Source organism: Dromaius novaehollandiae, chromosome 1 (genome assembly GCF_036370855.1).
Source record: "Dromaius novaehollandiae isolate bDroNov1 chromosome 1, bDroNov1.hap1, whole genome shotgun sequence".
Taxonomy (NCBI): domain Eukaryota; kingdom Metazoa; phylum Chordata; class Aves; order Casuariiformes; family Dromaiidae; genus Dromaius; species Dromaius novaehollandiae.
Genome location: NC_088098.1, coordinates 35,169,777 through 35,184,730, shown reverse-complemented (window position 1 = coordinate 35,184,730; position 14,954 = coordinate 35,169,777). Strand labels below are relative to the sequence as shown.

The window sequence follows — 14,954 nt, the reverse complement described above, 5'->3', positions numbered from 1 at the left end:
TGGCACATTTCATTTAATAATGAAAGAAGCTGAAATTGCTTTATAGCAATATATTGTGAAATCCTCCATTCATTTGATGGAAAGTGTTAAGTTTCTAAGAACTAGTTTTCAGGCGACTGAACGAAAATGGCTTCATACATGTAATCTTAATAGAAAACAACATCAGTACTGTTGTGGTACTCAGTTGCAGCAGTAAGAACATGTTGGAGAAAAAGGAGTATTACCAATATTTCCAGAAATTCTTTACATTGTAGCACAGTGGTAGAAATTATGTCTGAGCGTTGCAGCACACCTTGCTGCTGCCTGTGCTTGCTGTGCGGGAGTGAGCCTCCCTTTGACTACAGCCTGCTCCTTACACCCTTGCAGGGCACTGCATTCAACAGCTGGCTGCGTTTCCTTGGCCTTTGTAAAGTCAGCCATGGAGAGGCAGGTTGTGAAGTACTGTGAGACCTCTGATATTTTTAATGTGCACTTATATGAATAAGCAGTATCTGGAGAGTATTTTGCTGTATTAGTGGCTCTTGCTAGCCAGTCCAATGGTCTCTGTAGTGCTGAATCAGAAGTAACACACCTGTTCTGTAGACCAAAGTGAGCTTTGTAGCCACTTGAAAGCCAGGTCTGTTTAGGGTCTTTAAGGAAAGATAAAATTCTCATTGGAAATGAAAAGGAGACCTTGAGAGTCTGTTGGGGTTGTTTGATAAGGGCAGGATGCAGTAGAAGTATGTACAAATAATACAAGTTCCTCTCACTACATGATTTATTTCAGTCCAGGCTCTGATAAAGTAATTATACTGAGATGTATTATCCTAGAGATTTATTGTGAACATTTCATTGGCTCTCTTCAGGTCCCCAAGGATACCACTTTTTTTTTTTTGCTTCCTGTTTTACCCTGAAAAAGTATTAAAAGAAATCAGCAGCAGGTGTATGTTGGAGAAAGCTGAGCTCTGAAAATTGGCAGTTTTCTTAGTCTGTGGCATCATTTGTTGCTAATGAGGGAATGCAGTAAAAAGTGCATATTAATATTTTATTGAAGAAGATTCATGTAAACTCCAGCTGTGACCACAAAAATCATTTTTTTTTCTGTGAGAAATAAAAGCAATGGTTCCCTATGGTCTTATTTGATTTCTTTATTCAGCAGCCTCCCATATGTTAGCATACATCTGTGTGTACTCTTTTGTATACTTGTATAATAGAAAATGCAGTGATCCATCTTATTTTTATATAAAATGTCAGTGATAAAATTGTGTATTGTAAGACTGCCTATGCCCTAAGCTTTTAAATAATCATTTTGAGGTTTTCTTTGTTATTTTGGAGGTTGGAACAATTGTACATAAACAAATGTACAGCAGATGGCACTGTGCTGTAACCATCGGATGAGAGTTTTGTGTAGAAAATGTGTTCATTTGCAGTTTGTACCTATGTTCTGAATCCATACTTTCTTGTAAAAATGATAGAAAATTAGAAGGCCAAAGTGTTTTAAAGCAGAATTGTGCAAGCTTTTGTAGCGTATATGTCAAGTAAAACACTGATCCCTCTTTAGTAATGGTGTTCAGTGCTGTGTTTCCAACGATGGTCTTTTTTGCTTTCATTTTGACTCAAGTGCTAAATGTCTAAAAGCTTATGTATTATTGAAAATCGTAAGAAACCAAATAAAGCAACACACAGGGCTCTCTTCTCTATACCGAACTAGATCAAAGTGCACAGAAGTTTTAATTAAGAGAATTTCCTCTTGAACTGCTTCAACTGGATAGGAATTGCCAGGAGACAGCATGGAGAATTTATGGTAAATGTTTAAAAATTGTGCTAGAATTACTTTTCATGTGCAGTTCTGAATAGCTTGTTTTATTTTTTATTTCTCCCTACAACTGGTAAAAACAATCAGGAAGACAGCTTTGTAGCATGCCCGGCTAACCCAATGGTATGCCAGTACGTGTATTTAGTACAAGTTGTGTAAATCGCCCATAACAATTTGTCAAACATAAGCTAACCAGGATGTGAACTACTTCCTAGCTTTGGGGTGAGACACCTGGTAGATAGGCTGTAGTTTTAACAGTGTTAGTGACTGACTTACTAAATGCACCTAGCATATGTTTTTAGAGATGAAAATATACAATAAATTAAAATCTTACAGAGCAAGGATAAGCTGAGATGCATAAAAAAAGCTGAGATGTGTGAAAGCTGAAATGCTGAGATGTGTGAAAGGAAATTTTCAGATAATCCAGTGGGCTGTGGCAGACCAGTAAGAGAGAATAATACCACCGTGATCTGCTGAAAATTCTCCCCTCTGGAGGGAGGGCTCAGCTCCGCTCTCCTCCTTCGGATCTAACAACTGTCATAACAGTGTGTGGGAAAAAAAAAGTCTTCTCGTTGTACCTGTCTCAAATCATGTGAAACTTTAAGTATCAATTTCTTGAATCTTAGCCAGAAATGAGCAAGGAGCCTATACAGACCTTGGAGTATGTTTCTGCTGATAACACTGTTAAGCAAACAAGGCAGCACAGTGTGTGTTGGCAGTGGTTTCTGCAGAACTCTCAGAAGAGTCGTGTGTTGTGCACAATAGTACTTCTCTCTGGTGGCCAGAAAATCAAAGCCCACTCCAGGAAAAAAAAAACTTTGCTTTTGGTACAACGTGCACGTGGCAAAAAGCTTCACCAGAAAGCCCCTTGGAGATCTAGGGTTACTGAGGCTCTAGAAATGTGCCATAATTGTGAATTTTATTAACAAAGAGGAAGCAAGTTCAGCCATGGGAAAAGACACTGTTTTTGTGAAGGTGATGTCCTTCAGTCCCTTTCTTTCTGTACCTCCAGTTTGTGGAGAAAAAACAACCTACCACAGACTGATCCCCTTGCTCACTTCAGAGAGAATATCAATGCACTATGGATAGTTAAGGAATGACAACCCTCACACTGTCTTGTTGTTCTTCCCCCTGCCCTTATAGATACGCATTGAAGAGGCTTGATAAACTTGGATAGCTTTTCACTGGGGCTGGGGAAGAAATTATTCAGTATCACTGTGTTCTGCAGTTCTGTCATTTTATTGGAATTAGCCCCTTCAACTAAGTGTGCTGTTGCCTAGCTCTTGCAGTGTGTTGACTTGACAGTGTTTTGTGATCAGGAGCACCAGGTGACTTGTGAAGGATCTGAAAGGCTCAGAAGGTGTGTTTTCTTTGTTGTTCATGCCTCAAAATTGGGAAAAGTAGGTCAATGTTACGTGTGTCCTGTACAAAAGACAGAAGTTAGAGGGTTTGGAGACCTCGGAATGATTTCAGGTCAGGGCCTTCTGGGGAGATCTGGAGCTTAGAAAGCAAAATGAGGAGAGAGGAGTCGTGGGCCCCTGCAGCACTGTTGGCCCCACACAGAAGGAGGCAGCCAGCCTGAATGCTGTTGAATTTACCGGTTCACATTCTTTTGGTGGGTCAGGAACAGGCTTCCTGCTCGTATCTGATTAGGGTGTAATCTGTTGTGGAGGACTATAATCTGTAGTGTACTTCATAAAGTCCTGTGTAGCTGTAATTGTTAAATTCACTTTATAGTAGTAATTATTAAATTTGCTCATGTGCAAATCTGTTCATGTTTCCTACCATCCTTATTTAGTATTACAAGCAGAATTTTCAGCATGTCAGTGGAAGGTGTCTGATTCTTGTATGTTTAAATATGCAGGAGTTAAAGACATTAACAGATTTATTTGCTTTACTGCCTTGCCATTATCAGAAGCAAAATTTTGAGGTGGGAATAAGGCCAACAATGTGACGAATGTGAGCAATTAACTGTTCATTGTCAATAACCAGGGAGTGGTGCAGATAAATACCTGCCATACCTAGAGTGCTGTACCAATGTTTTCTTCTGTGCATGTTAAAGTGCTGCTAAAGAGATTGGATCAGGCTACGTTTACAGTGAGCTTGATGGACTTGTTAACTGAGATTGTGTGTGATGTTAATTGTGAAGCACTTTGGAGAACCCTCCATTACAGAATGACAGTGATATACCAGGGTAACTTCTTATGTGCAAATCTACTAATAAATTAATCAACTGTGCGCGATCCTGACAAAAGACACTAAAATGTTTTATTGGTTTCTGTTCCTTGGATTGCTTATTGGGGCTCTTCTGAATGGATTCCTCTGAGTTCTCTTGCTTGCCTGTTTGCCTGTTTGTTATGGTAATAGTTAAACGACATTTTTCTAACTCAGCATTCTTTTCCACAGATGATTTTTTGCCATAACTGAAGGTGGTTCCCTTTTACAAAATGGACATAGTTCTCTAGAGAAGGAGGTGTACTGATAGCGCTGATGGTGTGCAATATTTTCATAGTAAACCTGTTTTATTTGCGATTACTTCAGGCTTTAAATCATGAATTAAGGATTTTTTTTTACATTAGTAAAAATCCATGTAATTTTAACTGAAACTTTACCTTTTTTGATGACTAAGCAAACTGTTGCAAACCAAAATCAGGTGGTTTTTGTATTCATTTGTACTTTTGGGTACATATTTTGATTGTAGAACAAAGAATTTTTCAATAAGCACAATAATTTTGAGTAAGTATTTGTTCTAGATCTTTTTTATGCCTTATAAAACAAGAGGAGGGAAGGGAAGGAAAAACATGAAGGAAAGACACAAATTTATGTAAATTCTCCAAGTATGTGAAACTTAAATGACTTTATTCCCCATTTGAATTCACAAAAGTTCCAATCAAATAAAATTAATGGGAAACTTTTTCCAGCACCTGCAGTACCTATGGTGGGTTTCTAGTCATTTTGTCTCTAGGGGGTAAATGACTGGATGATTTTTCTGTCCTCTGCTAGTATTTAAATTGATTCACAGGTTACCAGGTGCTTTCTAAGACTGTTGCTTTGTCTTTGAATGTCCTAGATTATTTAAATTACAGGATCTGTAGTGCATGTTCATGTAAATGGCTAATATAAAGGTTTTTTTCAGATTTTTTTTTCTTGAAGTACATTCTCCACTGATGAATTGGTACTCAGAAATCCTGCCCTCACAGCACTACCAGAACTGAAGAGGGCTGATAACTTTCTTAAATGGAGACTTCCATTAATCCGATATTGCTGGATGAGATCAATCTTTGGCACTCGCGCTCCGTGCAAGGACCATCTCAGTATCCAGACGATGCCCTCTCTGTGCGCACGTGGTGAGGTGGCTCCTCTTTGAGGAGCTGTGGTTCTGGTATCTCTGGGCGTTGTGCCAGCCTTGTGCACACGCGGCTCCTTCATCGGCTTTGTGTAAATGCATCTTTCCTCTTCTGCAGAGACTCCTTGGGGAGCAGGAAAAAAAAAGGAAGAAAAAAAAAGAAAAAAGGAAAAGAAAAGTACCTATCAGCTGTTGTTTGCTTAGATCTTTTCTTCTCCACCTCCCACTGCTCCTTCTGGAGGAACTAAATGGTGTGATTTTGGAGTTCTCAGAAGTGTATTGTACCAGTGCTGTGAGAGGGGCCAGACCCAGCTGAGGGATTTCAAGGGCTTTGAGCAGCTGGCTGTGACCCCTGGTGCAGCCCAAGGGCTCCTCTAGGCTTGTGGGAACCTCTCTAGAGCAAAGTCAAGTCTCAGGGAGGGGGCTTCCTTACAAGCCCCTTCCTCTTGCATTTAATATATGAGCAGGCAACCTCAGCTGTTGTTTTATTAACTGTATTTCATTAAGAATAGCATTTTTTGTGCACACAAAGCCGTGAATATTGAATAGCAAGTTAAAAAATAGTAATTAGAATTATTTCTGTTAACCATTTAATGGAGACAGGTGATTTATACTCATGTAACTCTGTTTCTTTGTTCAGTGCTTTTCCTCTTTTGAAGTAGTAGTGTTACATAATAAATTAGGTCAGTCACATTACAAATCGGCTGTGAACCAAGGCACAATTTGCTCAGGCTGGAAAACCATGCTGGGGGCTGAAGATACCTCGTGCTTGTTCTGGGTGAAAAGATAAGTGTTTTAGTGAAGTTTGATTAAAAACTCCATAGCCTTTCTGCCCCCTTACTTTTTTTCCCCCCCAAAGCTTTTCATAGCATTTTAATGAACATTTCAAAATAGAATGACTGTTCAGGTGGAAGCCATGTAGATGTATCATATATTGTAACATATAGTATGTAATATATTATTTGAAAACTATGGAGTGATTCAGAAAATTCTGGCTCACAACATCCTAGCAGTTATATTCACGTAATGTTATCTGCCTGCTTTCATTTTCTTTTGATTTGAATTCAGGTTTGTGAGACTTGCTTGACATTGATCCTTTGTGTGGGCAAGGCACAATTTCATAATTCAACAGAGACAGCTGCTGTAACCATCACGCCAGCTGTCCTTGCAGATGCTCAAAATTCTGCAGCTTCTCAAAGATGTGTATACGTCCCCAGGGTAAACCATTTTTTCTGAGAGGTGATGTATGAAGTATCTCCTAAGGGTCACTGTGCTAGCAGTTCAGTGTGCGTGCACTGCACATGGTGCTGCTTTTCTAGACAAAAAGCAGTTCCGTGTTTCAGGTATTTATGTTTCCTCACCATATATGGCCTGTGACAATAAAAGACTCCTGACCATCTGCTACTGCTATTAACTTAAGGAATAAAAAATTATTTGGCTCTAGAAACATGTACATGTTTAAAATTGCCAAACAGGGCTTAAAGTTTTGTCCAAGTTACATACTTACAGATTTGGTTTCCCTGTTCACCAACCTGCAGAGGAATTACTTCATGTGCAAGAGATCCTGGACAGCCTCTTGTGTCTGCCTGATAAAGAGTCATCCTGAGAAAGCTCAGCCTGTAGATTTAATGGGGAAACTGCTACACTCCACTGTGGTTCAGTTAGTTAAGTTAGCAGGCTTAATTTTCCAGTTAAGCCATTTCTGTCCTTGCATCCAGGGCTTTGCACAGTGTGCTTGGACCCTCCGAGTTTGACCATTGGTCATGGTAGCTCCTTGGATGATTTGTGGTTTATTAAAGGGGTCAAAAGACTTCTTGGCACTGAAGAGTACCTGGCATTCACACTAGGTCTGAGGACTTAAATGGGCTGTGTTTATTTCGACTGGTTATTCTGTCTATTCAACAGATTTCCTTGTCTTAAGCCAGCAATATTCAAAACCAAGGAAGGCTTTAAAGCATTTGTTTTACCATGAAAAAATAGCCTGATAAGTAATAGATGTCCTACAATAAGAAAGCAGGAATGTTTTAAATCTGAATTCATAACCCACACATTTTACTGCTTCTTTTTCCCTACAAAGAAACTGTCAGTCATAAGAGTCTATTAATAATGAATATCTCTAGAGACTAACACTGTTTAAAATGAAGACTTGAAACAACTCATAGCTAGAATGATTCTTTTTTCTCCCCTACCCTTGTGTACTATGAGGTTGAAAAGAAATAATACAGATTGTATTTCAGTTGGTCACATTGGAGTGAAGACAATAATTGTGGTAGTGAGGTTAAGCATGGGTTTTTAACAGCATCCTTTCCTATAATTTAGGTTAGCCTATTTCTTGTGTTCTACTACTAATAATAATTTGGTGTTGCTATGCCTCTTCTTGCTATATCCGCTTACCTCGTGAGGTCCTGGGAACAGCCAGAAATCATTTTGCCCTGCTGTCTGCTACCACTGCAGGGAGGGAGCAAGAAGGTGATTTGGTAGTCTGGGTAACACTCTGTCTGGAAAACACAACGGGAGAGGCAAGAGAGTCCTTTTCTAATCAGCCCCAAAATTGTAGAAAAGATTACTTTGGAAATATAACTAGAAAATTGATTGCTTTTTTGTTTTTCTAAGTGTTATGTCTAGCTAAGGCATCTATGCTTTACAAATGTAGATTTTTCGCTTGGGCATTCTTGTAGCTAAAGAAATTGTTCACCTCAGTGACAGTTACAGAAATTAGTTACCAAAATATCTTTCTCCTTCAAAAGGGATTCTGGATGATTCATTTCTTCAGGAAAACATGTTTTCATTTTTTCTTCTCCTTGACTGAAATAATTCAGAATTGAAAAAAGTAGTAATTTTGCAGGAAAGAGGAGGGAACGTATAACAAAACTCAGGTTAGAGTTTAATAAAATTAAAAAAAAATTATAGAATCTGTTCATTATTTATAATGGGGGAAAAACTTGTCAGGCAGTGCGTAGTTTTTAATAAGCAGAGCTTTGATTTTATTCTATACTTTATTAGTAAGTTATAAATGTCAGGTGAATTTTGGCTCATTATTTGAGGTGTAGACATTGATTCTAAATTTAGAAACAGCTTCTTAAAAGGAAAAAATATCTAAGTGATGAGTAAAGGTTAAATTAAGACAGGTAAGTCGTGTCCTTAGAATGCTTTTCATCTTAAGGCCAATACAGATTGAAGTACCATTTTGAAAGATGGTCGTCCCAAAAGATATCATTTTATTAATCAGACTTCATACTTTTGTCAGTTCTACAGTTGGTGAAAGCAAAGTATAAAACTAGAGTATGAAAAAGTATATTGTGTTCTCTTCTGGAAATAAAGCAGATTTTGCCTAGACTTATAAATGGCCTAGAGCGAGAGTGTTGATATCCAAATCTAAGTCCCTGGAATTCATGCTGTTTAGCGTCTCCTTTTGATGCATTATAGACCTAAGCTGCATGCCAGAAAGTTTGGCTATACGAATGAATCCAAGTTTTTCTTAAAGGCTTGTGACTGTTCTTATCAAAGGTGTTCTTTTTTAATATATTTCAAATTATTGTTGTTCCAAGAATGGAAATAATCAGTCTTTCATTGTAACAGGATGTGAAATGAGCTGCTTTTGAAAATAAACACCTCGATTTTGCTTCAGTTGATCCTCGTTCTCAGCAGCTGTTTATGTCTCTAGGCAAAATCATTAAGATAATTCACTGTGATTTCCTGTGTAACACGTATTTTTAGAGTTACACCATTTGATTCCATCATTACCCTAAGACTCAATATGTCTGCATTGATACGCATCCACCATATGCTCTGAGCCATGATCTACAGTATGGGCCCATGACCTTCTTTGCTGCTTGCTCTTGTGGTTTTACAACAGAGAGATGTGTTATGCTGCTTCAGGATTGAGTGCTGGGCTACGATCTGTCACAGGACTGGGGCCAGAGGAGCAAGAGGGTTTGGCTGTCTGCACAGAGCTGATGCTTGAACTTGAGCTGGGATCTTAGCATATGTCTGTCTGTCCTTGTACGTGTGCGAACTGGGGGTGTCTTTTTGCAAAATTATATCTGTGAGCAGACTGTCACTAAGCATCTGCATTAGACTCAGCAGACAGGCTAAAGGCACTGAATCCCTTTGCAGACAGGCTGAGGACTTCAAATCCTCATGCATTACCAGAGATCTGGTGAGTTAGAACAAAATTTAGAGAAGAATTTAAAGAAATAATTTAAATTTATAAATCTTTATGTGAGTGTTGCATAACACACAAAATATTTTTGATGAGCCTACAGAATCTACTGAATGAGCATTTTGGAAACAGATGCCAGCGCCGCTGGCATGGGTCAACCCCAAGAAAGGTGCAAGGTACATTGAACTTATGTTTGCTTTATGAGACTAAGCTTGTCCTCTCAAAGACCTGCCTGAGCTTCCCTTCAGAACGCCTCTCATGTACAGGACACAGCGCAGCTGCCAAATTTCCAGGCTGGCGTCACTGGGTTATCATCCATCTCCCTTACAAAGGCAAACCTACTTCGTCATAATAATAGATCATAATCACTTATTACTGATGTTTATCAGTTCCTGCTTGCTGAAAGAACAAAATGACTATAGGTATTGTCATTGAGGGTTAGATTTGTGGAGAGAGAATTTATTACTAATTAGTGCGATATTCACCTAATGGAGCAGCCTTTTGGCTGGAGCAGGTTTCTTTTTATGGTTGGCTTTCCTAAGATCAGATCTTGTTTCTGCCCTAAGCCGCATCTCAGTACTGGAGGGCTGCATTTTTGTTCAAATAACGTCTCATAAATGGTGAAAACTATTTCTTAAACAGTATTTTCTTCTTTGCTTTGCTGTTGGTGCTTGTTTTATGGCTGTAACTAACCTTTAAATAGATACCTAAGGCAGCGGACAAGGCAGTTGTGGTATTATTGCCATAGGGATAGAGAAAGAACCCTTTGACTCCTCACTTGAGGTCTGTATGAGGGAAGGGAAGGTGAAAAACCAGCAGGGCTGGATCTGCTTTCCTAACTCCATCTATTGACTTCAATACAAGATACAGCATAAAGTAAAGAGAATGTGCATGTGTATTTGACCTTTATGTCGTGCGTTGTGTGATGGAAGTCACACAATGTAATGGCGTTCCTTTAAAATTTCCTAACATCACAACTTCGAGCAGAAATGTGTAGATTTCTGAAAGCAGTAAATGCCTTCTCCTATAATGTGTCCACTTGTAAAATAAAGGAGAGCTGTGCTTGACAGACCAAGGGCACGCAGTTCCCTCTTTGAGGAATCCCCTGTTTGAGTGCCCTAGACTTGAGGAATTTCACGGACACTAAACAAACAAGTCAAATTAGATTTCTGAGAAACTGATAGCCTAATGTCATGCTGTCTCTGCATCGTGTGCTTTGGCTGGATACTATCCAGGAGATGTGAGCATTCGTTAAGCACGTAGTCTCTAACACATCGCCGTTCCTCCTTAGTTGTTTAGCGCACTTCAGCAGGCCTGTTGATACCTTTAGAGAAAATGCCGCTGAATGAATATGCTGAGAATACTGCCAAGAAAGCTGCGTAATAATTCCAATTTTAATAATACGAAGGTCATAGGCCCTAGAGATTAAGTTCTGTTGCTACTCTCTATGGCTTTAGCAAAGAGCCACCTCTGTATTCGCTCTGGTTTCACAGCTGCCTTTGCATTGCTTACTTGCAAAGTTTTCCGTGGAATTTAGGACTTTAAGTAGCATCCTTGCCACGAGATAAGATTGTCTCACTTCTCTAGAATAATTTTCAACTCAATTCACGTCATGAATTTGGAGTTTGTATGTATTAATAACCAATGTGTTAATCTTCCAGTGTTAACTGGAAGATTTCTGGCTAAATATGTATGGAAGTAAACTGTTGATATCAGTATTTTCCCTGACTCATAAAAAGCTGGTAGCCCAGAGCTCTTTCGCCAGTGAAAAGCTCAAAGTTGTGACAGAACAGCTTTCAGATGTGGTTTAGCCAGTGTTTCCTGTGCCTCAAGGTTGTTAAGGGCAAACTTTCTGTATGCCTTGTAGCTGAAAGACACTCGGAGTAGGTGGGTGCATCCTACATGAATGTGAGCTGATTTTGTCATCTGAAAATTTAAAGACCTTGCCCCAAGATTTTGTATTTACAGTCACTGAAAAGGACAGCAGGTATGAGCAAGTGTGTACGTATTTAGCGTGATCTGTTCATGAGGGATGGACCGGCTCATGTATGACCGGCTCACAGCTTGAATAAATACTTGTGGTTTGTTGTGTCCTCACAAGTCTGTGATGAGCTGTGGCCTGCTGGCTTTGGCGGGGAGAGTGCAGGATTGCATTTTGTTCTTTTATGGTGGGGGGAGGGCTTGTACTTCACTATGTGAAGTTCTTAGCTCTGAGAGTATAAGGTGCTATACTTAACACCTTAATTTTTAAAGTTTTAAAACCTTAAAAAAAAACCTTATTTTCTTTACTGATTTTTTTTTTCCACCCCCTCTCCCAAATTTTACCGGTACTGAAGAAATACACCAGGTGTGAGGAGGAAGCAGAGAGGGAAGTCAGGTTGTTCGTACATCCTATCATAGCAAACTTCTGAGAAAAATTAGGAGGATTGAGAAGAGCTTTTCTTTTTTCGTTCTGTGAAATACATGGAGTTAGCAGAGGCTGCTTGCAGTCACATAATATTGCTTATGGTTGTGGGGCAGAAAGGGAGAATTGCTTTTGAGTAGGGGATGGTGTAATGCAGCAGTGTCAGCTGTTGGGTGCAAATGAAGATAGCTGGGTTTAGCATTATGCAGTTTTTTATGCGTATATGTACACATCCACACACAAGTATACTTACCTAACAAACAAAAAAATCGAGAAATCCAGCACATTAGTTTTGCCCATTCAGGGCCTCATTTTGCTTCTGTTGATGACAGATCCCAGGATCTGGCCTTAAACAGCATTGCTTGTGTCCTGTACTTCTGTGACAGCCTCTATCCAGACTTCTGGGGCAAAGCTGTAGTCTTACGTTTTTATCACCTTTGTTTTACTATTAGCAGGATCCTGCTTCTTTTGTAGATCTGTTCTCTGGTTTAATTGTTTGTAAGCTGTAACTTTTTTAAAATCCATGTTTTAGATGTGTATAAAAGAGAAACTTCTAGAAGCTAAAGAAGGTTGTTGGAAAAGCTAGAAAAAAGACATTTTCTTTCTCTCCGTCCCACATAAAAAATGCACCCCATAAAACCTTGAACAAAATACCAATACATTTTTTTTCTAGGAACTTTAAAGGCAGAGTGAGGGATTACTGATTCCTCCATCTACAACGTTTAGTGCTGCTTAGTGTTAGGTTGGGAGGGTGAAAAATAAGGTATGGCTGGTATTGCTTAACTCGATCTTTCCTGTGATGGCTTTGCAGCTGTGTACAGAAGACTGGATCTATTAAATAGATCCTATGTGCTGTGAAGAAATGCGGTTAGGAAAACAGTTGAGGTGATAATTTGGGATAAGCAACTGGAAGTTTCGATGCTGATATGAAGGTATGAAGTCCTTTCATGCAGGCCTTCAGCCCCTCTCCCCCAGCAGTTGATTTCCTCCTGAAGACAAGTTTCTGCTGCTTTGCGAATGCTTGCTCCCTGGGTCTGTTTTGGAAGGCACGTGCCTGCCGTGCTCTGTTTCCTTCACGCAGATAGTACCTGGCACACTCGTGGCCTTGCTGTTACAGCAAAGCAGGCTGGGCGGGCTGGTCTGGGAAACCTGCGTGTCACGAGGCAAAACCTTCCCGGGAAGTGGTAATGCTGGAGCCTCTCTCGTCTTTGCTCTCCTTTAACCATCAAGGTGGGTTTTGCCTCCTGTATCACTTGTGTGCCTTTAACATATTTTGGCTAGTTCCTGTGTTCTTCCACCACTGCACCATTTTTCTTCGTCTGTATGTGCAACTCCCTCCAGTCCCTAAAGGGACATACGTTTGTGTGCCCTGGTGGTAGCTGGGATCTGTATATATGCAGGTTCTTCCCCTTCCCTGTTTACCTCCCCTGTTTTATCCTTTCCCTGCTCTGCTGGCTGTAAGATTGAAGGAAGTGCCCGAGTCCAGAAGGGCATTAGGGAACACTAAGGCACAAGCTCCTGTCTGCTTGCAAAGGGCTCTTGCAGTGACAGGGCTTTTATTTATTTTTTTGAGCCAGCCGCTGTGATTTCCTTGATACTGCAGTTAAAGCTCGTTGCGCAGTCCTGGCCAAGGGCTTTGGGCAAGTATGAACCAGAGGCAAAGAGGGTATGAAATGCTGAATACTTGCATTATGCAAGGTGGTGGCAGTCCACCAAAAATGTTCTGAATACATCTGCTGTCACGAGGAATCTAATGCAAAATGCTCTACCCAGGAGACTCTCCAAAGACACTGTCTCAGCCTCTTGCTTTCTGCTCTGAGGGGGACTGTGGAAATGACAGCAGCAACGTGCTTCTCCGCAGGCTACTGGCCATGTGATTTGCCAGGGCTGACAAAATGTGACTTGGCAAAATGTGACAGCTATGGATATTTGTATCGAGTTTGTCGCACAGTGCATTTTACCAGTAAGTAGACCCACCAAATCATACAGCTAGATCTCAGTAGGTAAACAGAGTGAAAGGAGTGTGAATAAAATATTTGTCATATGACAGATTTGCTTACATGTATGTGAATTTACAGTATGTCATGGAACACTATTAACATGATGAAGGCAAGTATGTAATTTGTAGATTAATTTATAGATTTATAGAATAGAAGTTCATGTTTACAGATCCACACATATTGTCCCACCCCCATTTTCCTTCTTTTCTGCATTCTTGAAGAACTCTCCTGGTGTCTAACCTCAGTTTTGATAGAAACTGGGTCTCTAACTTTTTATTTACATTTCTGTTACTGTCTTGTTACCCTGAAACTTTTGATCCCCAGTAGAGACACCTGGTCGAACTGGCAAATTAAATTCAGGGTCCATTTGCCTGTTCTCAGGCATCAGGAAGCTTTTTTTTTTTTTTTTTTTTTTTTTTAAACAATACTTAGTATTTTTTTAAGCATACTTAGTATTTCTTCCCTTTTTTAGGACATTGTTGTATAGTTGTATAAGGACTAAAGACAGGATGGGTGTACCCATGTGATAGAATTACATTTGACAAGATGAAAAACAGCAAATCAAGACTGAAAGCTTGAAATAATCTATGGAGAAAAATAGCAGTATAACTTTCAAACAAATATTTTTCCTATACTATACACTTTTTTCCTTGACACATTAATTCTCTCTGACAGACTTGGCAAGTGAGCAAGTGTCTCCAAGGCAGACACTGAGGCAGCTTCATGAATTCATGTTACAGCTTCTCTGGTATAGTTGCTTTGCTCATATGGTATTTTTAGCTTTGTTCACACCTTGCTTTAACAATGTCGTGAGTAAAAATCATTTTTGTTATCCAGTCTAAACCAAAGCGCAGGTTGTTTTTTTTTCCATCATTGTTGCTGTCATGTCCTTAAAGGAGTGTTTGCAGGAACTAGGCTTCTTGCAAGGGAGCTCTCTTTGACTTGAGAAATATTTAGCCAAGAATGTAATTCCAAAATCCAGAGCTCTCATGTTGAAATTTTATGATTTTTTTTTTTAAGGCAGTCCCTTGCTTGGAGCTGTGTAAAATGTTCAGTTCCTAATAGTAAAAAAAAAAAACCTCTCAATTCAATATGTATTTATGTGATTGATATTTATTTAGACTGTATTTTTTTTGTCACACAGCTTTCCTCACAGAACATAGGTTTTGGCTAAACATTGTAAGTTGAAAGAATTAAGGTCTTTCACAGCTCTTTGCCTGTTTTTAATTTTGTGTCCTGTGCATAAT

General features: G+C 39.4%; 1 protein-coding gene across 5 annotated transcripts in view; it reads left to right on the top strand.

Annotated features, from left to right (window-relative positions):
* Positions 1–14,954, top strand: part of GRIP1 (glutamate receptor interacting protein 1) — a 342,714-nt gene that overhangs the window by 67,207 nt on the left and 260,553 nt on the right. The gene's annotated exons all lie outside the window — the stretch shown is intronic.